The following is a 27,821-nucleotide window of genomic DNA, read 5'->3' as shown; positions in this document are numbered from 1 at the left end:
TCAGACTTCAGCTGGGACAGTAGGTGTTAAGAGCTATGTGACTATAGATCCCAGAGCACAAACTGACTGGACATGAGGTAAATGTTTCCCAACAGTTAATACTTCTCGTGCTAGAAAAAAAAAAAGGAGCATAATCAGCTTTTGATATTTAAAATAGGATGCTTTTGTGTATATGACACAAATAAGCTAATTTAGCTGTAATGCTATTTCTTATTATACAGAGCACAGAGATTTCCATGTTATTGGCTAGTCTATAATAATGTCTAATACACAATAATTTTCTACTAAGAAGTTATTACTACATAATATTTATTAAATATCATTGCGTATATATTATATTGTACCCATGGGAGCTACTCAATATAATTTTAATAATCTTGTCCATTTTCCTAAAATGTATATGAAGTATCATATTATGTTCATTTTTATAAAATGGAAAAATAAACGTCTACCTTTTTGAGGGACAATTCAGACCACAGTAGCTCTTCTTTTTGTAGGTTTCCAATTCAAATTACATAAATAGCTTACACTTTGTACCTGTATAGCTTAATAGAGTATACAGCAGATAGAGTGGCTAGAGATAAAATGAATTGAGCAGTCAAATGTGCTGTAAGTCTTTGTGAAAATAATGAGGTCATGTATTGAAAAGGACCATCTTGGAATAGCAACCTGGAAAAAAATGGCATAAAGCACTGTTAATGGCCACAGCACTAATAGATATTTTGGATGCCAGACTCAAACTGTAACATATGAGGCCCCGGTTTAAGGTGCATATCTTTATTTCTTTTGCATTCATTTGACCACCAATAGTAAACACACAAATACTCCCCCATAGTGTCTGGCTTAGACTAGACAGTCAGCACAATTTCTTGTGTTATATGGAAATCCCAAGAGCCTAAAGGATTATATTCAGAGCAAAACATGTTAATTTTTGTTGTTGTTGTTATTGTTTTGTTCTTTGTTTTTATTGTTATTTGCTTTTTGTTTGTTTAATCTCTTAAATCTGGTGCTAAGTAGTGATGGTACCAACAAAGTTAGCTGCAACCATGCTAGTGTCCTCTGATTTACATGGGATATTTCTGAAAACCTACCTGCTTTTAAACAAATACTTTCTTATAAGACATATCTGCCTGTGGTGGTGGAATAGGAATGGCCTGAAGAGGCTCATGTATTTGAATGCTTGGTCATTAGGGAGTGGTGCTATTTGACAGGGATTAGTAGGTGTGGCCTATTTGGAGGAGGTGTTACCTTGTTGGAGGAAGTGTGTCACTGGGAGCGGGCTTTGGGGTTTCAAATGCTCAAGCCAGGCCCAGTGTCTCTTTTCTTCCTGCTGCCTGTGGAACTAGTTGTGGAACTCTCAGCTCCTCCAGCACCGTCTGCCTGCATGCTGCCTTTCTTCTGGCCAGGCTGATAATGGACTAGACCTCTGAAACTGTAAGCCAGCCCCAGTTAAATGCTTTCCTTTAAAAGAGTTTCTGTGCTCATGGTGTCTCTTCACATCCATAGAACACTAAGACACTGCCCAATGGCTTTCTCATCTTAGAGCTACATTTCTCATTCTAAGCCTAGATGAGAACATGTATTATCTCAGAGATACCCATTGTTGTGTGATGAAAGATTCTGATGGAAAAGACCCACAGAGCTGGGTATGTCCCTTTATACCTTTCTAGGGTAACTGAGAAGGGGAAGGATTTGATCGAATTATCTCAAACTTATCAAAGCTGTGTTGATACAATTCAGTCATTTGTGCTTTCTGCTCATGTGGATTTTTCACCTTTACTCAATGCAAATTCAAGACAGGAGCAATGGCCCAACCTCTAAACGCATTAAACTTGAATAGTAAACACTTGGATGCAGAAAAGTTGATGATTGAAGATGATTGGTAAGTTGGAGTCTCAAGATAAGATCAGTAAGCCCTGGGAAGATTCCACATGGTGATACTGCAAGTAAAATTAATTTAGTAGAACTCTTAAATGGTTGTTAGTGAAAAGAACCCTTTGTCTTGGCTACGAAGACTCCCAATGTTAATTTCAAGTGTCAACTGCAGTAACTAAATGATTCTCTCTATTACTGGCACAACAATTGGTTTCCCCCGATTCTGTCCTTTAATTCTCTTTTTAGTTTAAGCTTTTAAAAATCCCATCAGAAATATATTTTCTTTGCATTTATGTGATCTCAAATTCCTTTGTTAAAAGCAGAGTACTAGATAAAAATAAAATCTTATAGCAATGAAAGGAAGTTTACAACAATGGAATCTTCAGAGGCCCAGGCCAACAAGAGGATGATGGGATAAAACCTAGTAAGACAAGGTCAGCAGGACAAAGAGCCACAGGAAGGAGAGTCTCTCCTTCTTCCATAAAGCCAAACTTCAGTTCCTTTTTGCTATATGGATGTCCTCCAGAGAGACAGGCACTATGCCAATTGCTTGAGTGTACCACACCTGGGTTCTTAAGTAGCCGAGGACCATTATCTCAGACCTGGCTGATAAGGAGGCCCATAGCAATGACAGGTTATATACATTCCTAAAGCACATGGACAGGGAGGAAGAAAATGACACAGCTTCTTTACCATTTTCATATCACACTAAATCTCTAAGGATGAGACACACAAGAAATAGTGTCTTGTGGTAGAATTACTCCAGTAACATTGTTTAGCCTTCAAAATCTTCCTAAATGAGGGAACTCATCAACTTGTCTTAACAAATGTCAGTAGTTCTCACTCCTCTAAGTTCATCATTCTGAACCTTGTAATCCCAAGAAGCTACTCTGTAAAGGACTGGAGGCAGGGGAGTTATAGTCAGCACAGGCACCTGGATCTGATTTCCAGGATGTAGTTTTCAGTGGTAATAGTGTCAGCAGTGTCCACAGTAGGGTGACGCTAGCTTCATAACATTTTAAACGGACGCCAGATTTTGTAATTAGCCGCTAAGATGTGAATTTTATGTTTTATTAAATAGAAAATAAAACAAAAACAAAATTCTCAGATGGGAAAGAAAAGAAAAAAATTATGGTTACAAGTTATAGAAAAGCCAGGGGCTAGGCAAATCTGACGTGTACCACTCGCTTCTTTTATCTCTCTATGCATTTTTGATGCTGGGGGGGATGTTTACCACTTTATTTTTATTAGATGCTTGAAGGAGTTAGAGCTACAAATTAGAATATCTATGACACTCCTCTAGTTTTAGAAAGTTGAAAGGAACCTTATTTTAAATAACAACTACTAAACACACACTGCTCTAGACAGCATTTGAATGACTTCTTGCTTGGTACTACATTTAATCTTGATAACGCCATTGGGCATCATTACCTTCCTTCATCAGGTTACACTTGAGAACATTCAATCTTTTGTGTGTATCGTTGAAGGTCACTGTATCAGTCACAGAGCAAAGATTTGAACAGTGTTCTCAGCTTTGTTCTCCACAGTATAAAGATCTCTTTAAGGAGCAGCTCAACCAAACAGCCTCTCACACATAATCACATTTAAGTTATTCATGAAAATGTTTATCTTCAAAGATAGTCACATCCTCCCCATAGAGACACATTATGCTGTTTAATAGCCCTTCAATGGGACCAAATTCCTCTTCATGTCTACATTTATTTTATACACCTTCCCAAGGTCTTTCTATTTTGTCTTTTTTTTTTTCTCCTCTGAAGGGGGACTTTTAGGCATATCAACTACAGAGTATGGTAGATAGGAAGGAAAATCCAGTTCTCAGATCTTTATGTCCTGAAATAGTCTTATATCAAATGGCTTAGTGCCAGAATGACAGAACTTTAGGATCCGTGCCTCATACACACAGAATTTGAACAGCAGCCCCTGCCTTTCAGAATCAAATATTGCCATCAAATCCCACGAGGAAGACACTTTGGTCTTCAAAGTTATATTTTCTCTAAAATGGAAAATTACCCTTAGAAAAGTGTGAACAACCAATAAAAATTAGTTAAAATTTTATTCCTAGGGTTCAGTGATATTTCATTTTTGTAGCTCCATAGATGTGAAATAATGATAATGTGTCTTAAATGAAAATTTGGCAAGGCATTTTGCATGTCTTATATAAAAGCATCTTTGTTCCTTGATTTCTCCCATAGCCTTACTGTTTTAATTCAAGGGAAAAAAAAAAAAAACACTGGAAATACAAAAGAAACATTAACTCCATTGTTAGCTAGCACTACTGCAGTTAACAATGTGGTAAATTTATAATAACATGGTGCCAGAATTTCCAGGAAAGCTGACTTCCCTATACTCATTGGTAAAGAAAAGGCTCAACACCAAGCAAAAGCACTCATTGAACAGGATTTCCTGCACAGAATAAAGCACCAAGTACAGTGCTAGCAGTTTCCATTGTAACCCCAGCAATGGGAATCTGAGAGAGCTTGGGAATGAGATATACACAAGAAAATTTGCTTTTATTGTATGTTTTTAATATCTAACCTTGGTAACCATGCAACCAGATCTCCCAACTTAGAAAATGAGCTTCTTCAAGTTTCTAGGCGTTTACCTCTACCTCTGTTCCTTCTTCATTCTTGAAGGCGCTAACAAGCTGTACTGTGGCCAAAAGACAGGAGGTGGCAGGAAAGACAAGGGGAAAAGGCAGAGTCTGTCTTGATTCCAGACCCCGGCTAATTGGCATCCAGATAATTAAGAATAGCCAACACCTAATAGGGGCTCCGTGGTGAAAAGGGCTCAGGGAAAAGCTCTGAAAACATTTGGAATATTTGTCAACTAGTAAAACTCCAAGGCTGTGGGCTAAATACAGGAAGTGAGACAGAGACAACCCCAGTAGGAGAAAGGAAATTGGCAGCTAGCTGGCAACAGCAAACTATCTAATAATTGGGAGAAAAAAAAATCAGCTTTGACTTCCAGTGATGAGATGGTGGGTAATTGGTAGTTTGAATAGTCTTGGATACTTTATTCTTAAGAGATCCTTTACTTTTTTAAAGCTTGTATTGTGCTCTATCTATGTTGTATAATAAATATCTATCTATAAACTGAAGATAAAACCCTATGCAAAATATTTCTTTGGCTGTGTCTCAAAGTTCAATTAAAGTGGAGGGTGACAGCAATTACCCAGATTTAAAGGAAAGTTATCTTACTTTTGCTTATATTAACAGGAAAGTTCAACCCAAAGTTATAGTTGGCTTTAACTTCCACACCTAAAGATCATTGAGCAGAAGTGGCCTACAAAGGAAATATATTTTGTGGGTGTTTAAAAACCCATCTTAGAAATTTAATACCCAATAATAGCATATTTTACAGTCACCATGCAGATAAATTCTACACAAAATAGGTGAAGTATTTAATAAGGTGAAGTATTTAACAAAGCAATTGCCTCAGTATACCTTGAAGTGATGACTTCCCTCCAAGCTTTGCTAGTCTACATGTTAATGCTTTTGAAAATGTCAGGTTTAGACTTGTGCATCTGTACAGTCCTTGTTTTTCTCTAATAAAAAGACTTAGGCTTCCAGTGGAAAACACTTCTGAACTGATACATATAGCCTACAGGATACTCCTACCTTTTGTCAAAAGAGCAACTATTCTCTGAAACAATTTGCTCTTCTGCTTTTGTGCCCATGGTCAAACGTCCTGGAAACTCTGTGTCAAATGAAAATGCTGTGGCATTTCTGCTTAGATCAACTACGTAAAAGGACTCTCAGAAACCTGTTGAGTGGGCTCAGGATAACCATTGTTGGCCAAGTGTGCTACTGTCTTTTGGGAGGTGGTAGTTAGTAAATGATTGGTCCTACCACAGCAAACAGACTTCTGTAACTGCATCTCCAGGCGATTCACAAATCACAGAAAAGAGATGACTTGTTTTTTTTTTAATATACTTTCATTTTTTTCCTACAAAGACTGTCATTTTATGTCAATTACATCTAATATTATAGTATACATTATTGCACTGTAATATACTCTTATACATCTATAATTAGTATTCCGTATATAACAATCTATTTCTCAACGAAGAAAGAATGCACTTTTCAATTAATCTTTTATTAAATTTAAATTAGAAACAAGCTTCTTTTATATGTCATTCCCAGTTCCCTCTCCCTCTCCGCCTCCCCTGCTCCTCACCAACCCCCTAAGCCATGCCCTTTTTGCTCCCCAGGGAGGGTAAGGCCTTCCATGAGGGAACTTCAAAGTCTGTCATATCATTTGGAGAAGGCCTAGACCCTCCCTCACGTGTCTAGGCTGAGAGAGTACCTCTCTATGTGGATTGGGCTCCCAAAATCCATTATATGCTAAGCATAAGTACTGATCCACTACCAGAGGCCCCATAGATTAACCAGACCTCCAAACTGACCTCCTTGTTCAGGGGGTCTAGCACAGTCATATGCTGGTTTCCCAGCTATCAGTCTGGGGTCCATGAGCTCCCCTTGTTCAGGTCAGCTATTTCTGTGGGTTTCTCCAGCCTGGTTTGACTCCTTTGCTCATCACTCCTCCCTCTCTGCAACTGGATTCCAGAGGTCAGCTCAGTGTTTAGCTGTGGGTGTCTGCTTCTGCTTCCATCAGCTACTGGATGAAGGCTCTAGGATGACCTAGATAGTCATCAATCTCATTATTGGGGAAGGGCTTTTAAGGTAGCCTCTCCACTATTGCTTAGATTATTAGTTGGGGTCAAACTTATAGATCTCTGGACATTTCCCTAGTGCCAGAATTCTCTTTAAACCTGTAATGACTCCCTCTATTATGGTATCACTTTTCTTACTCTCATCTATTCTTCCCCTGACTAGATCTTCCTGCTTTCTTATGTCCTCCTCTCCCCTCCTCTTCTCCCCTTCTCTTTCTTCTAACTCCCTCTCCCCTACCCCATGCTCCCAATTAGCTCAGGAGATCTTGTCTATTTCCCTTTCTCGGGGGATCATGTATGTCTTTCTTAGGGTCCTGACTTTTGAGTAGATTTTTTTTTCTCCTGGAGAATTTGTGGTCTTAAAGTATTTCTTTTGTTCTCAAATCCCCCAAACTCAGGGGTATACTGAGAGATGGTGTCTGAACTATAAGGTAGGGCACCTGGAGCCCAGGACTAGCATTGCCACTTGCAAGTTGTGACCTTGAATTATTCATCTAGTCTCTTTGAATTTTATTTTCTTCAGCTCTAAAATAAAGAGGTTCAACCATTTGACTTTTGAGGTCACTCAATCTCTCAGAATCTCGTGTCTTTATATTAGTGTATAATTACCCCATGATCTCAAAGGCCAAGGTTGATAATGCTGAATGACTGAGTTTACAAGATAAAATAATGGAACTGTTGGTGACAATTCTTTCTCTGAATTGTGCTGTCCATGATGGGAGTCTAAAAGACTTACCTCTGGGACTAGGCTCTCACCCTCATCTCTCTTTAGAAAGGAAAGAACAACATGTAAACCATTATAGCAAAATAAATCTGGAAGATGGAGAGTCTCCATAGTCTTTACCTTCTTTATTTGACTGAAGTCTCTGCTCCTGTGTTGTCTCTGTGCCTGGTCTGGGTTACATGACTGGTTTCAAGTGATACCTTAGGTCAACTGTCATTAGCACTTTAATCTCATAAAAGCCTCAAAACCTTGTTTACCAAACTTGAGTAGGGCTCAAGCACATATAATCAAATTTTATATTCAGAACACCTAAGACTAAAAACCTAAACAATAAAAGTGGCCACCAGTCACAATGGTAAATTCTCTTCTTTGGCCTATTTTGTCTACATTTCACTATTTTTGCACAATATGCAAAATAAATGGTGCCAAGATGAGTCAATAGTAAATTATAATGAAGCAGAACTCAATCAGATAGGAATCATAGGCCAAAGAAATGCTTAATTTCTAATAATTTCCTGAATATTTACTACTCAAGAAACTTCCCACACATTTCTAGCTTCAGATAAATAGATGTAGAAGTAACTGCTTGAAGGCACATGCCCATGTTAAAAGAAAAATCGAGAACCCATTTAATTATAGAAAACAAGAAGAAAATGTTGCTTGTACCATTAAGTCCTCAAGATTTTCTTTTGACTGCTGATTCAATGCTGCTGGCTAAAATCTGCTAGTGTAATGCAAGGTTGTGTCACCTTCCTCTCTATGCTAGGTTAACTACACAATTACTTGAGAAAAGTTACCAATTAAATACACAAAATAGGAAAACCTTTTTTGTCCTCATTTATGGATCTTTGGGTAGATATTGTCAACGCACTATGCCTTTATAGTGAGACATCGTTAGTGAAATTTTTCTGAAAAGGAGAAAATGATTAAATCATGCCTTTAAGAAAGCTTCAGAAAGAGAAAACACTAGACTGTCATTATCCCTGCTTATTTCTGATAGTATCCTGGGAATTCTTGCACTTTCTTGGGGAATCAGCATCATGCCTAGCCCACAAATTGTCTTCTTCGTTAGCATTCATGAAGTATGAGAAATCTCCCAGATACACAGTGGACAGACAGTCTTGTGTATTGGACCCCATGCTGGTTCTATCCGTGCTTGATTCCAAGACAGGGGCTTTGCCAGTGCACCTGAGGTGAAGCAAGCTAAGCCAGATGACACCTGTGAGTTGATGAGATTTGGGATAGGAAGCATATTTAACACATGACCTTGTTAATAACATTAATGCCCATTGTCAGCCTGCCAGATCAGTGATGGAAGAGGGCTGCCAAGTTTCAGGGCCCCGGAGTGGCTCTTGGGCTACTGCCCATGGATAATTGCCTCACCCACACCCCCCACCCCTAGTTCATTTGGCTTAGTTCCTATGGCACTAGATATTCATGCTGGTGTTTTCCCATGGAAACCTTAGCAGAGTTAAAAAGTGATACAGGATTTACTGGGTAGAAGGAAGAGGCTTGGTATTAATTTTTGAGATCAAATATACTTCTTGTTAAACAAAGCTAAGAATTGAATAGTGTGCATTTCTGTATCACAGAGAATAAATTTCAGGAGTTCTCATCATCAAAAATATTAGATATCAAGGGTAATAGATATTTTAAATCAAACGTTTTGTAATTCAGAAGTATGTATAACTATAATTTGTCAATATATAAAATAAAAATTTAAATTCAAATCCAACAAGAAATGACATTGGGTAAGACATCTTTTACAAAATGAATTCTGTGCTTGCTTCAGCAGCACATATACTAAAAATGAAATGTTTTGGGGGAGATTAGCATTGCCCTTGTAGAAGGATGACTTGCACATTTTTGTAGCAGTCCATGCTACAAAATCATGGGCTGAGCCTGTAGCTCAGTGGTTAAGCCCTTCCTTAGCATGCATGAGACCCTAGGTTCAATTCTTTGTCACAGAAAAAAATATTATTCAGAACATGTACAAGCCTCCCCTGGCAGGCAGAACAATTATATTTAAGCCTTCAAAGACAGCTTCCCCTTCCCTGGAAGGGACTTTTGGAGGGGCCTCATGCTTCATAAGTCAAAGGATTTAATTGTACTCTCTTCCAAGGCTTCTGATAGAATTAGATGATCTCGTTTAAGTCAAACATTTAGAAAATAGCCTGCCACATAAATTCTGCATTTAAATACACTTGAAATTGTATCTTAGAATTTCTGTGACTTAACTTTGGGTATTTGATGACAATAAGCAAATAAGCAATATTTCAACACACTTGATTCCCTATCTAGTATTTCCATAGTTTGTGGTTGACCTATGGAAATAGCCATCAGTTTTCTCATGCAAGAGCAAGGTTGGACACAGGGGGTGGATACAGCAGAAACAGACCCGAAAGAGTTGCTTGTCTTCTTGGGAAGATTCAGAGTGAATAAGCAGTGAAGTAAAGCAGGAACTGTTGTTATTTTTTTAAGGTTTAAAAATATAAAAAAGAGTGGAATTGCTGGATCTTGTGGTAGGATGCATCCCATTTTTCTGAGGAATCGCCATACTGATTTCCAAAGTGGCTGTAAAAGTTTGCACTCCCACTCCGCATCCTCTCCAGCATAAGTTCACATCATTGGTGTTTCTGTTTTAGCCATTCGGACTGGAGTAAGATGTTATCTCAGATTTGTTTTAATTTGCATTTCCCTGATGGCTAAAGATGTTGAGCACTTTCTTATGTGTCTTTCAGCCATTTTAGGTTCCTCTGTTGAGAATTCTCTATTTGGTTCTGCACTCCACTTTTTAATTGGATTATTAGGTGTTTTGGAAACTAGCTTCTTGAGTTCTTTGTAAATTCTGGAGATCAGCCCTCTGTCCAATATGGGGCTGGTGAATATCTTTTCCCAATCTGTGGGCTACCATTTTTGTCTTGTTGACTGTGTCCTTTGCCTTGCAGAAGCTTCTCAGTTTCAGGAGGTCTCATTTATTTATTGTTGATCTCAGTGTCTGTGCTACAGGTGTAATGTTCAGGAAGCAGTCTCCTGTCACAATTCCTTCAAGGGTACTTCCCACTTTCTCTTCTAAGAGATTCAATGTGACTAGATTTATGTTGAGGTCTTTGATCCATTTTGACTTAAGTTTTGTGCATGGTGATAGACATGGATTTATTTGCAGTCTTCTACATGCCAGCATCAGTTATGCCAGCACCATTTGTTGAAGATGCTTTCTTTATTCCATTGTATATCTTTAGCTGCATTATTTGTAAGAACCAGAACCTGGAAGCAACCTAGATGCCCCTCAACTGATGAATGGATAGAGAAAATGTGGTACATTTACACAATGGAGTACTACTCAGTCGAAAAAAAAAATGGAATCTTGAAATTCACAGGCAAATGGATGGAACTAGAAGAAACCATTCTGAGTGAGGTAACCCAGTCACAAAAAGACAAACATGTTATGCACTCACTCATATATGGACTTTACACATAGAGCAAAGGATTACCAGCCTATAATCCACACCACCAGAGAAGCTAGGCAACAAGAAGGACTCTAAATGAGACATACATGGTCCCCCAGAGAAGTGGAAAAGGACAAGATCTCCTGAGCAAACTGGAAGCATGGGGGAGGGGATAAGGAGGTAGGGGAATGAGAAGGGGAAAAAGGAGGGGTGAGGAGGACATAAGGGAGCAAGAAGGTTGAGTTGGGGGAAGAATAGAGGAGAGCAAAATAAAAGACACCATCAAAGAGGGAGCCAGTATAGGTTTGAAGCACAATCAGGCACTAGGGAAATGTCCAGAAATCTACAAGGATAACACCAACTAACCATCTAAGCAACAGTGGAGAGGATACCTTAAAGGCCCTCCCCTTATAAGAGATTGATGACTGACTTATATACCATCCTAGAGCCTTCATCCAGCAGCTGATGGAAGTAGAAGCAGACACCCACAGCTAAAACCTGAACTGAACTGGAATCCAGTTGCAGAGAAGGAGGAGTGATGAGCAAAGGGGTCAAGACCACGCTGGTGAAACCCACAGAAACAGCTGACCTAAACAAGAGGGAGCTGTTGGCCTCCAGACTGATCACTGGGAAACCAGTATGGAACTGATCCAGACCCCATAAATGTGGGTGTCAGTGAGGAAGCCTCGGAAATCTATGGGGCCTCTTGTAGTAAATCAGTACTTATCCCTAGCATAGGAATGGACTTTGGGATCCCATTTCACATAGAGGGATGCTTCCTCAGCCTAGACACATGGGGGAGGGCCTAGACCCTATCCCAAAGGATATGACAGAAACTAAAGACCCCCCCATGGAAGGCCTCACTTTCCTTGGAGAGCAGAAATGGTATGGGATAGGTAGAGTGTTAATGGGGGGGCAGGGGAGGAGGGGAGGGAAAGGGAACTGGGATTGACATGTAAAACAATCTTGTTTCTAATTTAAATTAAAAAATTTAATATATATACATATATACATATACATAAACATATATATATATACATATATATATATACATATATATATATGTATATATATATATATGAGGCACAAGATGAGACTTAAAAACGAGAGATATGTTAACCAAAGAGTTTTATTCCTGTGGGGGAGGAGGAGAGTGGGAGAGAGAGGAAGGCAAGAGAGAGAAGTGAGGAAGAGAAGAGAAGGGAAGAGAAGAGAAGAGAGAAGAGGGTGTGAGAGTAGGAGAAGAGAGGAGAAAGTGTAAGAGAAGAGGGCGTAAGTGGGCAGGGGCCTGTCTTTGAAAGGGGTCCTTTACACCTGTGTGCAGACTTAGTTCCCATGGAACCCTGGGCTGACCAGGGTACTGACTGAGTGGATTCTGCCAGGTAACAGGTCCAGGCCAGCATAATTCCTGAATCTTTCAGGAAATACAGAGTGTTTGGTTGTGGTAGGAGCCTTAAGGAACTCACTTGAAATAAAGATAGAAGGTCTTCAAGTTAAGTTGAAGGCAAGGTGAGGCAACTTGAAGGATAGCTACATGGATTGTTGCACAAAAACATTGCAGGTGGAGCACCAGTCGAGTGGAGGGGGGCAAGACAGAAAGTACCATTCATCCTGGAACCAGAATGGCTGCAGCCAGTAAGACAGGAGGAGAAACATAGGAGGCCAGCAGATCCAAGACAGGTGTTATCATACATAAGGCGCTTTACCTTTCCCAAAGATATCTTTAGCTGCCATATATGAGTTGAAAGGGATTGTAGATAGTTACATGAATCTAGATGTGGAAGCTGTGAGCATGGACCATAGCACTGACACTGCAGTGGGGAATGGCATGGATTTGGAAGAGTCTGAGAATGAGTCAGCAAGACTTGCTGCAAATACACTGGGCCCATATTATGAAGGGAAGAAGAAAATCAAAGCCATAAAGTCCTTATCTTAATATTTTAAAATACGAATATAGCGAATACCTAGTCAGTGAAATCAAAAGAACAAGCCTTACCCCCTTAACAGATGATTGACATGTGGTGCAGCTACATGAATTATAGGACATTGTCTAATAGATGTGTAAGCAATAATTTAGAAATCCTTTATTGTAGGAATTTCCTCACTGAATGTGAGGACACTGGATGAGTTTCAGAACCTTTTCCCTTTGCTAGGTTTCCAGTTGCCTTGCCATTTATCTTCCAAATTCCCCAACTCTTAACACAGTGTAGCTCTATATATTAAGTATATATTTACATAATTCATTACACATTGAAATCTTTTAAAGCTTGAGATAACTTTTAAGTAGCAGCTTTGTATTATGGGCAATTTGAGGGATTTGTCTTCCTACCTGGAAACCTTGGGCAAAGGGCTGGATTTCTCTAGCTGCTTTCTCATCTATAACCTGGAAATTAACCGTAGTTATTTGTGTATTTGGACATCTTGAAAATTAAACGAGAGTAATTGTAACATGCTATGTAAATACTTAGGATTTCAGTATATTGGGGGCATTGTTTTTATTAATCTACCCAAGCTATTTAGAAAGTACCAGCTTTAATGGTTTTCATCACCAAAATGAAAACAGTTTCCACCACCTAATGAAATGAAAAGACTCTGCTTGACTGTGAAATATCACATTTTTTTGAGGTGGTCCTCATCTCAGAACTCAAAGTTTCAGGCTTTGGGATGGATTAAAGCAAAGCCATAGTACACACCCTGTCATATCACACCTAGTCAAATGTTCAGAAACATGGGCGCATACACCCTTTATGGCAGTGCCCCTGTGCTTTTGCATGCAATTTTGTATTCAGAGAACTACCTCTATTTAGTATGCAGGAGGCACCATTATTTCTTACCTATTTATACTGTGATAAAATCTGAAAGGATTGGAGCTGGATTACAGAAAGGGACTGGAGATTATAAATCATCTTAATGAACATTGCAGAATTAAAGCCAATAAAGGCAAAGAAAAACCATGTAAAAATCTTATAAGTATTTTGTTTTTTATAACCAGGAATTTTTCATGCAGTTAATTCAGAGTATTTTACAGCCTTCCAATTAATCATCATAAAACATTTCCCATGGGAAGTATTAAGAATGTGGTATGACAGCACGTATATTACAATGTGTTGGTCCAAGGTCATGCTTTCCCTAACACACTGTGTTTTGATTTCATCTATCACATTTTCCTATCATTTCCAAGTTACTACATGATTTAACTCAGTAAAAGCGAATAGATTTAACAGTAATATAAAATTGTTGACCCATGCGTTGATCTATGTGTCAATAATGCGACACACTGAAAACAAAAACGAATAAAGGTCTGTTAATGTGCATAAAGTATGCTCGTCGGTAGTTAAGGCCCGGGAATAATTTCTGAAAGCTTTTTCATTTGGTATTCTGAGCTAATGGTTTATTTATCTTTACAAGTTTTGACAATGATATGAAATCTCTGTCTACTATTTGAGCAAGTCAATGCACCATAACTTAGTGAAACATCAAGTTACAGCAACAGTTTGCTCACTTCCAATTTTTATTATTATGACCAATAATCGTGATAAAATATCTAGTTTTCCCATCTTTTGATTTCATTAAATTCTCAGATATGAGATGACTGACTGTAACGAAAAACACCAACAGTGTTACTCAGTTCATGCTGCTGCCGATAATGCAAGAATATCCCAGAACTGCCCACCTGTTAAACCTCAGTTCTCTGTTCCTTCTTTGATGAATATACATAATGGAAAGTTTGCATGTGCAGCTACATAACTTTAAATTTTTTTTTAATTTTTTAAACATTTAAGACAGGCAAGCTCACTCTTTCTCATCCTTTATTTTATTATATAACCATTCTCATAATGCATACCCAAATCCTTAAAAATATATATTGGCAACATTTACCAGCTCACTGACAAATCAGTTTATTTGCTATGCTAAAACCAATGGCTTTGGGGAGGTGTTAAGTATGTTTCTCTAGAAATAAGTAATATTATATAACAGTTTCAGTCTTTTGTTAAGAAACCTCAGAATCTTCCAAAGTATCAGACAAGCCATCTTCTACATCCTGTTCTATAGGGGCCCCAAGAGGCATGATTTAAATGATTTAAAGACCAGACACAACTCTCTATTGGTTACTTTAAGAAACACAAGCAGATCAACAAAGGGCTTTCAGAATGTTCTGTTTCTTTACTCCTCCTCAAGCTCTGTCCTCGCCCCATCCCATCTCACATTGTTTTGTAGTCAAGGAACATAAAGATTCTTAGAGTGAAGAATCATGAGAGCAAAACAAGCCAAAAAAAAAAAAAAGAAAGAAAAAGAAAAAAAGAAAAGAAAAGAAAAAAAGGAAAAGGAAATGCTCATGTTGGGCTGGAGAGATGGCTCTGCAGTTAAGAGCATTGGTTTCTTTTGCAGAGGTCACAAGTCCAGTTCCCTGTACTCACAATCATCTGTTTGTAACTCTAGTTCCAGGGTATCCAGGGGGCCCTTTTCTGCCCTCTCCAGGCACCAAGCATATATGCGTTGCACACACACACACACTCAGACAAACAGCACAAGTAAAAGAAAAACAAATCTGTGTAAGAAATGATGGTATAAGGAAATCAGCATATGTGATTGACTCATCTGTGTGATTGGTATGTCTGTGTGCTTGAGTACGGTATGTGGATTCACTGGTGTGTGGGTTTGAACTAAGAAATCAGATGCTGGCTTCAGCTTAAGTTTGGATTCCCATACCTTGGGTTTACATGTGAAGGGGTTTTCATGTGCACATTATACAAGTTACTAATTGCTTTGTACTTCTGCTTGTTCGTCTGTTAAATGAAGAAAGTAAAAATAACTACTATTCAGACTTTTAGTCAGTATGAAAAATACCAAGAAAAATAATTTAGAGATGGAAGGATTTATTCTGGATAATAGTTTCAGAGGTTGGGGTCTATCATGACACAGAGGCATGGTGTAGGCAGAGTTATCCTGTCTCAACCCCCTGTTTCCAAATACCTGGCAGCCACTTCCCAAATAATCGACTTGGAGGCCTAATATAAATTATAAATGCATGGCAAATAGCTCAGGCTTATTACTAGCTAACTCTTACATTTTAAACTAACCCATATTTCTTATCTACCCTCTGTCAGGTGGCTTGTGGCTTGACCTGTCCTCCAGGATGTCCTGCTCCCTTTGTGGCTTCTGTTGACTCCCTCAGATTTTGCCCATCTTTCTCCCTTGTATTCTCAGTTTGATCACCCTGCTTACATGTTTTTTGCTCAGTTATTAGCCAATCAGCTTTTGCTAGCCAATGAGAGTAATGCATATTCATAGTGTACAAAACGATTGTCCAACAGCAGTGTGGTGCAGAATAGTTTGCCTCATAGTAACCAGGAGGAGTAGAGGGAAATCTGTCCACAGCCTACAGAATGGTACTACCCATATTCACACTGAGTCCTCCTATAAAGTAAATTGATCTTTTCTGGGAATGCCTTCACAGACACATTCAGAATGCGCTTCGATAGTCTCCTAGGACTGTCTCAATCCAGTCAGCTAACAATCAAGGTTAACCAGATCATGTAAAGCTTTTAAAGGGCTTGGCTCTTTCTAAATACTATGTGAGCATTCGTTATGATGATTGTTATTGTCTTGACAAGAATTGAAATCTCCAAAATGATTTATTTTTCTCAATTGAGAAGGATTGAGTATTCATTTGTCTCTTTTATTGTTTGACACATCTTAGATGCTCCAATGTGTTTGTTCATAGGGCATGATTTGAACATTATCTGGAAAATTTTGTCTTCAAATATACCCTGATTTGTGAAGCTCCATAATTATAGCCATTTTCCCTGTCCAGTTGTGTCCTGCTCATACTGTCGTCTTCTGAGATGCACACGGTGACACTACCTTGCCATCTCCTTGGCTTTGGCTGGATATTAGTGGCAGATGCCAGACAGGGGCCCGTGCTGCTTCTCAAAATAAACATGAGGTGGAAAAGGCAGGCTGAAGACAGTGGGGCTGAAGTGCTCCCCCTGCTGGAGGGGAGGTAGGGGTAGACAGCTAGTTCCAGAACTTTCCCTGGGGGTGTACCAGGATTCAAGTTGTCCCAGGGATGGATCAGTATCTCTGGGAGGGGTGGGCCCAGAAGTGATACAGTTTATCTGAATAAGTGGCATCTGCATTACACTTGAGTGATTTTCCAGTATCAACAGGACCTTGGATCCTGGGGAAAATTCAGGCCCGTGGAGCCCTGCAGGCAGAATCTGTCTGGTGGCAAAAGAAAAACACAAAAAGGAAAGAAAAAGATTAAATGACATCCGGCTGCAAAAGCATGCTCTCAATGCTGTGAATGAATGGGAAACTGTTGCCTCAACTTTAGAAGATTTTTTTTCTTCTGATTTTAGAGACAGGGCTATATTTAGTATCAAAAACCAACCAAACAAAACACCCTGTCATTTATATATCCAATAAAACTTGTTTCTTTAGATGCATAAATGGCAATATTTCTGGATAGAAAAAAAATGAATTCTCATAAAGTACAAGTTTAGAGAAAGGTTAATCATATTGTTAGAGTAAAATAGGCCAATTTTTACAGTAAAGGAATATTCCAGTGCTCAAAATTACCAAAAGGGAGATGGGTTCTCCTGATTTTTATTCTGCACCCAATTTTTCATAAAACAACTTTCAAATCTCAGGTAGGGACAGTTGTCTTTTTCTTTTCCTTTGTGCAATATATATTTACAGCACATCTTTATGTTGGTATTCACAGTTATAAATTTTTAAAAATATTTATTCGTGTGTGTGTGTGTGTGTGTGTGTGTGTGTGTGTGTGTGTGTGTGTGTGTGTTTGCTTATTATCACTGTGACAAACCACCTACCAAAGTCAATGTGGGTGGGAAAGATTTTATTTCTTATTACAATTCTCAGGTCTCACTCCATCACTGAGAGAAGTCAGGGCAGGAACACAAGGCAGAAACTGGGGGCAAAAACTGGAGAGGAAGCCATGGAAGAGCATTGCTTCCTGGCTTGCTTCCTATGGCTTGATCATCCTACTTTCTTCTATATCTTAGGACTCCTGACAGTGAGCTGGGCCATCCCACATTAATCATCAATCAAGAAAATACCCCATAGACTTGTCTGTAGGAAATTTCTCAATTAAGATTCCCCCTTCCCATATTACTTGCAGTTTGTGTGAAGTTAACAAAACCCAACCAGTACAGTGTGTATGTGTATGTGTGTGTGATATGTGTCCATATGATGTGTGTGTATATGTGTGTGTATGTGTAGTGTGTGTGTATGAGTGGTATGTGTATGATATATGTGTGTTTGTGTGGTATATGTGTGTGTGTGGTGTGTGTGCATATGTGTGTGTGTGATCTGTGTATGTGTGGTGTATGTGTATGTGTGGTATGTGTATGATATATGTGTATATATGTGGTGTATGTGTGTGTGGTGTGTGTGTGATGTGGATGTGTGTGTATGTAATATGTGTGTGTGTGTGTGTGTGTGTGTGTGTGTGTGTGTGTGTGGTTGTGATATGTGTGCATGCAATGTGTTTGTGTAAGTATGTGTGGTGTGTGTGTGTGTGATGATATGTGTGTGTGATGTGATGTGCACTCTGGATTCCCACAGCACACTGTGTGCAGGGCAGTGGATATCAGTCCTTGCCTTTTACCTTATTTGTGGCTGCCTTTCACACTCCAGGCTAGATGGCCTGTAAGCTTCTAGGAATCCCCTTGTCTCTGGCCAGCACTTCACTACAGATACATACCACTGTGTCTGGCTCATACATGGATTCTGAGGACCTGAACTCAGGTTGTCAGGCTTGTGAATTCTGACCAAATGAACCATCTTCTCAGTGCCTAGAATTTTAAAACCATTAAGCAAATGTATTCTCTAGTTTACTGGTGGCTTGATACGCCTGCTGTATTGGTTAGTTTTTGTCAATGTGATACAAACTAGAGTCATCTTGGAAGAGAAGGCATTGACTAGTGAACCACTTCCATCTGATTAGCCTGTGGCCGTATCTGTGGGGCATTTTCTGATTAGTTGTTGGTGGGATAGAGTCCAGCCTGTTGTGGGTAGTGCCATCGCTGAGCATGTGGTCCTGGGTTGTGTAAGAAGGCAAGATGAACAAGCCAATAAGCAGTTTTCCTGCTTGGTCTCTGCTTAAGTTCCTGCCTCCAAGCTCTCTGTTCTAGTTCCTGCTTTGGCTATCCTTGATTTTAGATTGCTTTTGGTCAGCAACAGAGGGGTAAATTAGGATAACTGCTTTAGCCTGGGTTGTCACAATTTCTATGTATAGGACCTCAGAACTGTGGACACAGCCTACATGTCTAGTGCCTGGCACTGAGTGGTTGCAAGGTAAGACATACAACACCATGCTTCCTAGAAATGTTGCCTTTCTCTCGGTGGAGAACCTTGGTTAACACTTGTTCCTTTTGAGTGGGGACCTTTCTTTTGTAAGTGTCTCTGAGACCATCAAAGCAGTCTTACTGTGAGTGTCATATGTTTGTATGTGTCCTTCTACTGCCTGTTCATAGGATAAAAGAACTCATTCTTGGAAGTTCAAAGCCTTATGAAATCTGAAGTTAGTGAAGATGTATTAGCAGAAGGACACACCAGGATCATGAGGAGGAGAAATTCGCAATGCAGGACAGCACTTTATACCATGTTGAAAGGTTGATTGCTTAAGGGGATGGTAGAGACTTAGGAACACCAAGTAGGATGGGCAAAGACATGCTTTAAAGAGGAAAGTAATGTGACTGCATCCTCTCATGAGTTATCTCATTACTGGCAGAAATACTCCTCACTGACTTTGGAACACTTGCTCTTGCATCTGTCAAGTCCAGTTGGCAACAGGGAATTAGCAATGCTGGCTGCCTCCTGCTCTGACTCAGCACTCCAGAGCCTGAGTTTCAGGAGAAATATGCTAGCTCACAAATGAGCTTTTCATAAGAGCAGGTGGTTGATGAAGGCTAGTCTGTAAGAAATGCTGAGTCCCGTGATAATGTGATGAGGGAGGCGGAGTTGAATAAATACAACCTAAAGGTGGATTTGGAAGTCATTTGATGTGGTCAATAGCACACAGAAAGCTGGCTGTGATTTCCTGGGCTTTTCTGAGTATGGCTGTGTAGGGAGGTTGTCTTGGGGTTAGTGTCCCATTGTAAGAAAAGCTTCCAAAACTCATATGCCTCACTAGTGGCTTAAAAATGAAGTGTGCAATTGCTGTTCCTTCCCTCCAGAGTGTAGCAAAAACTAAACACTAGGTCAGTCTGCTGCCTCTGTCCCTTTATTTCTGTTTCTCCTCACCCCAACCCCCAAACATTCACCTTCCATGTCGTTTAACAATTGGCATGTGCACTTCCTCTTCTGTCAAAGTGAAGAGAAGTTGGAAAGTCGACTCCTTAACTTGGCTTATATTGGGACTATCAGCAGATGGAGTCTAGTCTGTAGAGATCTACAGCAAAGGTATCACCTCTCTGTGGACTTACATTCTCTTCTTTATCATCAGCTATGGTTCTGAAGTAGGAGGATACCTCACAGAGGACTGAGAAAGTACACTGGCCTCGCTGATGTTTTTAGTGTTCAAGTACAATGAAGACACACAAGTTTACCAGTTACCAAAAGCCAAAACACTCGCCTCTTAAGTAATGATGTGCTAGCGAATCAAGAGGTTAATAGCCATTATGTCCTTCAACGTGATTCTCCAAGTTACATTCTCTATCAATCATAACATTTTCTCTAAATCACCATTTATGAACTTCAGTGCTACTTGGATTCGGTATTTTGTTTCTATGGAGGAACATTGTGTATCTTGTTTGACCAAAGGTGCATATTTAAAAAAAGAGAGGATTTAAGTGTTATAAAAGGCCTGTTGTCAGAATCATTTAGATATAGACGCCAGCCTTCTAGGGGTGGGGGTGAGGGTGGGGATGGGGGTTGGAGATCCTGCTCTGGCCCTTCATCTGACTTGGCTGCTGTGCATTCCTGCTTACTCTGCAGTCCAGCTGGATCTTTGCATCTATCTGAGCATGCGCAGATTAAACACCTGCTGGTTTCTGATTTCTCAGAAGACCTCTGTTGCCTGTGAAGTGAGGGGAGGTTGAAATTTGAACAATACATTTAGGTGATTTCTGCCTCCCCCCACCAACTAAATATATAACATCCAAAGTTCATATTCTTGCCATTAGGTTTCCATTACCAGTTGCCCTCTAGGTGTTTCTGCAAAGGAAGGAAAGTGTTAGGTATTGTTATCCTGTGCCATATGGTTATAAAAAAGTCCTCAACCAGGCCTTTCTCATAAACCTAGGAACTAGATTTTTACTTCTTGTCAATGTGTTCCAAGTTACACTCTATGTATAGAATTCAGGGGAAGCCAAGACATGAAAGGTCATAGGCAATTAGATTATTTCTATCATTTTGATAGTGTGGTTTGTCATTGACAATGAAGCATCCTAGGGAGTCTCACCCACACTCCCTTTCCCATAATGCTTTCTTATTTGCATGTAGGATCACCTTCCCACTACTCTGAGCTGGCTACAGTATAAGAGTCAGAATTATTTGGGTAAGCTTCCTGTTGCTAGTAATAGCCTTCATTTACCTTAGAGTATTTGTAAAGAATTCAGTAACTTTACCCTTGTCTTGCATTTAGCCTATCTCTATTGAGCATATTGTCCTATGTTTGCATTGCATTTATCTTTGAAGTTATGTGGACATATGACTGTTCCCATTGTGCTGAAATAATGAACATAGATCAGTGCAAATACATCCATGTTTGTGTAATTGTCTTGATTTATGTTTTTAAGTTTCTAGGCTAATGTACATGTACATACCTTGGTAGGAATAAGTCTTTTGATTTCCCTTGACTTCTGATGTTATTAGAGTTGGAACATTTTACATATGTACATATATATATATATACATATATATAATATTTATATATGTTGCAAAGAAACGTTTGTAAAAGTAGAGGATGAAGCCCCATTTCTTCTTCATAACCCCATGCTATTGTTTAGATCCTTAAGTTCCCTGTGTTGAGCCTTGGGCTCCACAGTGGTGCCATTGGTATACATTTGAGAGGTAGGGCCTGGTGAGAGGTTTTTAGGACATCAAGGTTTTGCTTTCAACAGGGATAATGTGTCCCCACCTTACTTTCTTCCTTTTTCTCTTGGCTTCATACCACAAGCTAAATGCTTCTGTTCCTCTACATGCATCTGTATGAATCTTTGCTTCACCATGGGCCTAAAGCAATGGGGTCAATTGGTCACAACCTGGAACATGAGCCCAAACAAATCTTGTTTCTTCATGAGTTGATTATACCAGGTGTTGTTATAGTAACAGAAAGTCAACTTTCATATCCATTCTGCATCTACCTCTCCAATTTTTTATTCTTGAATGCTTACTTGTATGTGCCTGGTGTGCATGTGTGTACTTACGTGTGTGGTATGCATGAGGGTATGTATGTGGCGTGCATGTATGTGTGTGGTATGTGTGTGATATGCATGTGTGTGCATTTGTGGTATACATGTTTATGGGTGGGGGAGCATGTGTGTGGTATATATATGTTCATGTGCATGGGCGCATGTGTGTGTATGTGCATGTGGAAACCAGAGGTTGATAATTAAGGTTGTCTTCCTTAATTGCTTTCCACCCTGTGTTACAAGACTTCTGACTTGAACCCAGTGGTCACTAGTTAACTTGTTCTACAAAGGCACCTTACCCCAGGGATCCCTGTCCATACCCAGAAATGAATAGGGTGCTGGGTTTCCAAACTATATTGTGTATGTTTTTGTGGCAGGTGCTTTGCCCACTGCATTCATTTCCTCTCTATTGCTGTAACAAACAACCATGATAAAAAAACAACTTGGGGAGTAAGGGCTTTATTTCAGCTTATAGTTGTAGTATATCATCCAGGAAGAAAGGGTAGGAACTCAAGACAGGTACCTGGAAACAGGAATGGAAGCAGATGCCATGGAGCAACACTGTTTGCTGGCTCACTCTTCCTAGCTTTGCTTTTTTAATGCACTCCTGGAACCCCTGCCCAGGGATTATACTGCCCATGGTGAGCTGGGCTCTTCCATATTAACCGTCAATCAAGAAAATGCACTCTGGCTTGCCGACAGCTCAGTCTGGTGGGGGACATTTTCTCAACTGAGGTTCCCTTTTCACAGATGATGCCAGCTTGTGTCAAGCTGACACAAAATTACCAAGCACACCTACTAAGCTATCTCCCCAGTCCCTGCTAGTCATATACTTTTAGTAAACATTTTCATAAAATAAAATTGGAAAATATTGAAGGATGCATTCTGATGTTGTTAAATAAACCAAACATGAAACACCAAAACATATAAAACCAAACATTATTTGCCAAACATGGAAAACCAAGTTCATAAGAAAACTGGTGTGTCTTATTTCTCACTAATGTATCTCAGACAGAACTGGGAGTGTAGAAAAGAACACTATTAGAAAATATTTATGAAATATGTATCACAGTAGTCCCCCTGTTCTGTTCTTCAAAGGGCTTGTTATCCTACCATCCTTGGATTGGCTATGTATCTAGAATGTACATGAGGCACTACCAGTGCATTAGTGGCCAGATAACTTATGCGGGTCCTTAGTTACATGGCTTTGATGTTTTAGAAAAATAAATGTTTCTCAGGACAGTTCTCTTTTTGCTGATACCATTACTGATACAAGTGATCCCTTATTATTACTCATTTATCTTTTTCATTTCATTTAAAGTCTCTAGACTTTACCTTTATGCCTCTTTCCTATCCTCCTCTAACTTTACTCATTCTTGACTCCAACCAAAAAGAACTATAGCCTTTGTCTATAATAAAATAATGAGCATTTGCAAAATGATTAGGAAAACAACCACGTGTTTTTGTTTTTAAGGAAGCAAGACGCTTCACTTACAAAGAAAAATGGAAATACACTTTTCCAAGAGTGGAAGTACGGAGATCTTTTGCTCTACAAAATTTAACAAAACAAAACCTGAATCCAAATTCTTTTGATTCTGCACTCAGAAGAAATCCTCAACAATTAGGAGACAGAAAAGGCTTCTTCCCCTCTCCTGTCCTCTCCCCACCTCTTTCCCCCTTCTCTGGGGAAAAGTAACCTAAACCTTTTTTTTTCCATTATTTCCAATCCTACCTACTCTTCTAGAATAAACAGATTAGAGTCTTGTGTGTAGTGAGTGAATCATGTACACTATTGGGATGCATATTTTCTAAACCCAAACTGCCCCTTGGAATGGAAGCTTTGCAGGTTTTGTGTCCCCCTTGGGCAAAGGGGTAACAGGCTGGGAACCATGATGCTTGAACACAGCTTCCCTAAATGGTCCATCAGAGCATTCTCTAGACATCTGTAACCTCCTGAGTAGCATGAAGAGAGGAAACTAGGTGGCTCTTCTCTGCAAAAGCTATCATAGTTTGGGGACTTCTCCCAACTGTGTACTATCTGTGCTCTCCTGTCTCTAGGATAACTCCCTCCCTCTGACATAATCTTCTCTGGGGGATTCTAGGAACAAGAGGAGCACTCTTCCGGGAACATTAATCTTAGCCTCCGTTCCCTTCTTAGAAACCATTTTAATACCAGTGTAGTCAAAATCTTTGAGAAAAAAACATATATAAGTACAAACCCATCACTAAATGTCTCAGTAAGTTATGTTACCATCAGCATACAGTAAGGTCAATTCTCTTTTCAGCCACTTCTTCTGAAGTTAATATAATATCTGTCTCCCTGAAGGAAGAAATGACCCAAGGTCAGCATGACCTCTCCATCACTCCAAGGTAATGTATCAGCAACCAAGTCATTAACCAAGACTCATTCTACCTTCTTCACTTACAGAACTTCATTAAGTTTATCTGGAATGTGCTTTAAAAACAATCTAATTCATCTTGCTTCAAGTAATTTAATTAGAATCCAATTAAATTCAGCAGAATGCATACATCATTTTACATGTTGCACCTTGATTCATTTAATTTGCAATTTTATTTTAAAGATGCAGAGGAGTTATTTGGCCCCACACTATTTGATCTCAAACAATCCATTTCATGCATAAACTAACTGGTTCTCAGGAGCGCTATGGGAAACAAAAAATGTGCTCATCTTTATGCATGTCACACACCACTCATTTGAATTTCATATCCTGGGCAATGTGTGCTCTTATGAGAGGGAGAGACCTGTCATATCAGTTCACTTTTACTTACAGAGGGATACTTTCTCTCCTTCCCTTGCTTTTTCCTCAGACACAGAGACAAAAATGGATAAATAAAGAAAAAGGAATGGTATTCAGATCCAATTTACATCATTTTCATAGTCACAATGAAAAGTCTAGAGACCAAGGAACCAAGGATGGAGTTCCAACTATTTTTCTTAGGAGATGACTAGAAATGTTTGTTTTTTGTTCTACAGACACACTGTTTTTGCTTGTAATTGGTCTTTGTGAAGGTGTTTGCAAAGGCCCAGTGTCACATGAGTACTATATGAAGGCCATTGTGAGGATGCTTGCCTACTTCATCTTCCAGGAAAGCACAGGACTACTTTTGAGTAGTTGGCATGAATCCTACTGACGCAGAAGAAATCTTCCAACTCTGTGTTTCTGTGATTTTAGAGACCAAACAGAATATCATGTCTTTTACCTAAATGTTCTTTCTTTTTTATTCCAGTCACTATTTTTGAAACAGGGTCTCATATAACCCAGGTTTATTGGCCTTGTACTTGTCCTATAGAGAAGTTTGCTTTAGTCTCTAAAATATTAGGGATATAGGCAGAAACCACCACAACTTGTTCCCCTGAATTTTCTTAATCTGGAGTTACTCACAGTTGAGGCAGCAAATGAACACAGCATCCTTTTAGTTCTAGGGTGAATTGGCACTGTCTGTATGCTGTTCTTAGCCCACAGATGCTCTGTGGCAGCTATTGTACCTTAAGAGGCATTTAATAATTTCAAGACCTTGGTGGGGGTAGATAGAAAAATATACCTTACCAAAGAAAGAAAGAAAATAGGTAAAGTCAAATTGTAGCTTTTTATAGCGATTAAAATATTAATTTCCCTTTATTGGGATTTTAAGGCATTAAATGAGGCCATTATTTCTCATCTTGAAGACAATATTGCAACATTCTTTTGCTTATTATTTTGCCATATCTTCATTGAGGTATATTTTCCTGGGGAGATGGGAAAAACTACTCACTCTAGATAGGCAACAATAACAGGCCAAACAAATGATTCCACCCAAATCTAGGTTGATGAACCAATGAGTGTATTTTGCTTACTTGCAAGATCATGGGTAAGAGGAATGGGGATGATGTCAAACAACTATATCACTGAACAATCCCACCCCAGCAAGGATGCTGACTTCTCAAAAGCTGAACAGATGGAGCACTTCTTTAGTTTACTCCATAATATACATCCCAGCACCTCCTGAGATCACATGTCATGAATGCAAAATGACCTGTAGCTGGGAGGGTGTGAATCAGACAGGAGTGGCTGAAATCTCAGAAGAGGGCTGATGGTGCTCCTTATCCTCTCCTTCTATAAAGAATGCTGCAGGTTCAGTCTTGTTGAAGGGTTCCAGTTGGTAATCACCACTGCCCTGGTTAAAATAGTGAACAGGCATCTAATGCACAGAAGACAAAATTCTACAATGGATGTGCTCTTGGACAGTTTGGATGGCTTGGAAACATTATGATAGCCTGACACAGGTGTGTTGGATGGAGTATATCAAAGATCTGAAGTGACACTGATTTACCAATCTTGACAAAAGAGTAAAGAAAGTAAATGTGTATCTTGGTTTAAGATATTTTAACAAAGTCCCATAGATCAGATGGCTTATATACAACAGAAATTTATTTCTCACAGTTCTGGAAGATGGAAATTAAATATCAAGATGCTGGTATGGTTGAGTTCTGAGGAAGAGCCCTTTTGGCTAGGTGCACACTGCTACTGTACCTCATATGGCTAAAGAGCCCTCAGATTGCTTTTTAAAGAATTGGATTCCACTCATAACTACTTTGCCCTTTTGACCTACTAATCTTCAAAAGACCCATCTTCTAGTAGAAGGCATAGTCAGGGTTGCAATATATGAATTCTGGAGAAACATAAACATTTTTATCCATTCCAAGGCAGTTTATAAATGATTGATTGTTTCCCCTAAAAGGCCCCCATATAAGCATAATAGACTAAATTATGTTAGGAATGGATATTGGCCTTGTCCTTTTCCATTCTGGAGACAGGATTTGGTGAGGCTGGGAATGTCAGAGTGCATCTCATTATGTTAGCAGGTTATTTTTCAATGACTTCTAGCAGGAAAATATTAGTATACAATAATGTGCACAAACAGGAGCCCTAACTCATTTTCCATCCTTATTCTTGAAGGATCAGTGATTTCCGGTAGGTGAAGGTCTAATGCTGGTCTTCAATTGTAACCTTAGCAGTGCTCCTCCTGTAAGGACATTACATGGGACTCATGTCATAATAGACATCACCGTTGCATCCTTGCTTTGTAACACCATTGTTTTTCTTGTTTCACCTAACATTTTATCAGTCTTAATCCTGTTAGCTTTCTAAAAGGTGAACACTGAATATCACATGAAGAACCCTGAGTTGTCTTTTAATAGTCATCAGTTTGATTTCAATGTCTTTGTGTACTCTCATCAGCATCCTCCATCTCTAGTCTTTAAAGTCCTCCACAGACCTCCTCCATCAGAGTGGCTCTCCCATTGGTCTTTCCTTCTGGTCTCTTCAGTCCTAGAGGCAGCCAAGATCCTTTGGGGATCTCACACTTTGAGTCATCACGTCTTCCATTTGCCTTTGCATCTGTGCAACTTGAGCCTGGGGTAACAATAATTGAATTTCCTGTTTTGTTAGATTTATCCCTCAGAAATGTCAATAAATTTCCGGGTGGTGGTGGTGGTGGTGGTGGTGGTGGTGGTGGTGGTGGTGGCACAGGCCTTTAATCCCAGCACTCATGAGGGAGAGGCAGGCAGATCTCTGTGAGTCTGAGGCCAGCCTGGTCTACAAAGCTATACACAGAAACCCTGTCTTGAAAAAACAAAAACAACAACAAAAAAGAAATTTCCATAAATCAGTTTATTCCCAGTCATGTTAATAATTTTT

At 39.3% G+C, this 27,821-nt stretch overlaps 1 protein-coding gene and 1 non-coding gene across 2 annotated transcripts in view; both read left to right on the top strand.

The window, feature by feature from the left end:
* Slc35f1 (solute carrier family 35 member F1) overlaps positions 1 to 27,821 on the top strand; it is a 408,573-nt gene that overhangs the window by 221,712 nt on the left and 159,040 nt on the right. The window lies entirely within an intron of this gene.
* Positions 9,072 to 9,178, top strand: LOC113830848. Its single transcript, XR_003482733.1, has one exon. It is a non-coding gene; the product is annotated as a U6 spliceosomal RNA (small nuclear RNA).

This window comes from Cricetulus griseus, chromosome 2, assembly GCF_003668045.3.
Source record: "Cricetulus griseus strain 17A/GY chromosome 2, alternate assembly CriGri-PICRH-1.0, whole genome shotgun sequence".
NCBI classification, from domain to species: domain Eukaryota; kingdom Metazoa; phylum Chordata; class Mammalia; order Rodentia; family Cricetidae; genus Cricetulus; species Cricetulus griseus.
This window is presented reverse-complemented; position numbering and strand designations above follow the sequence as displayed.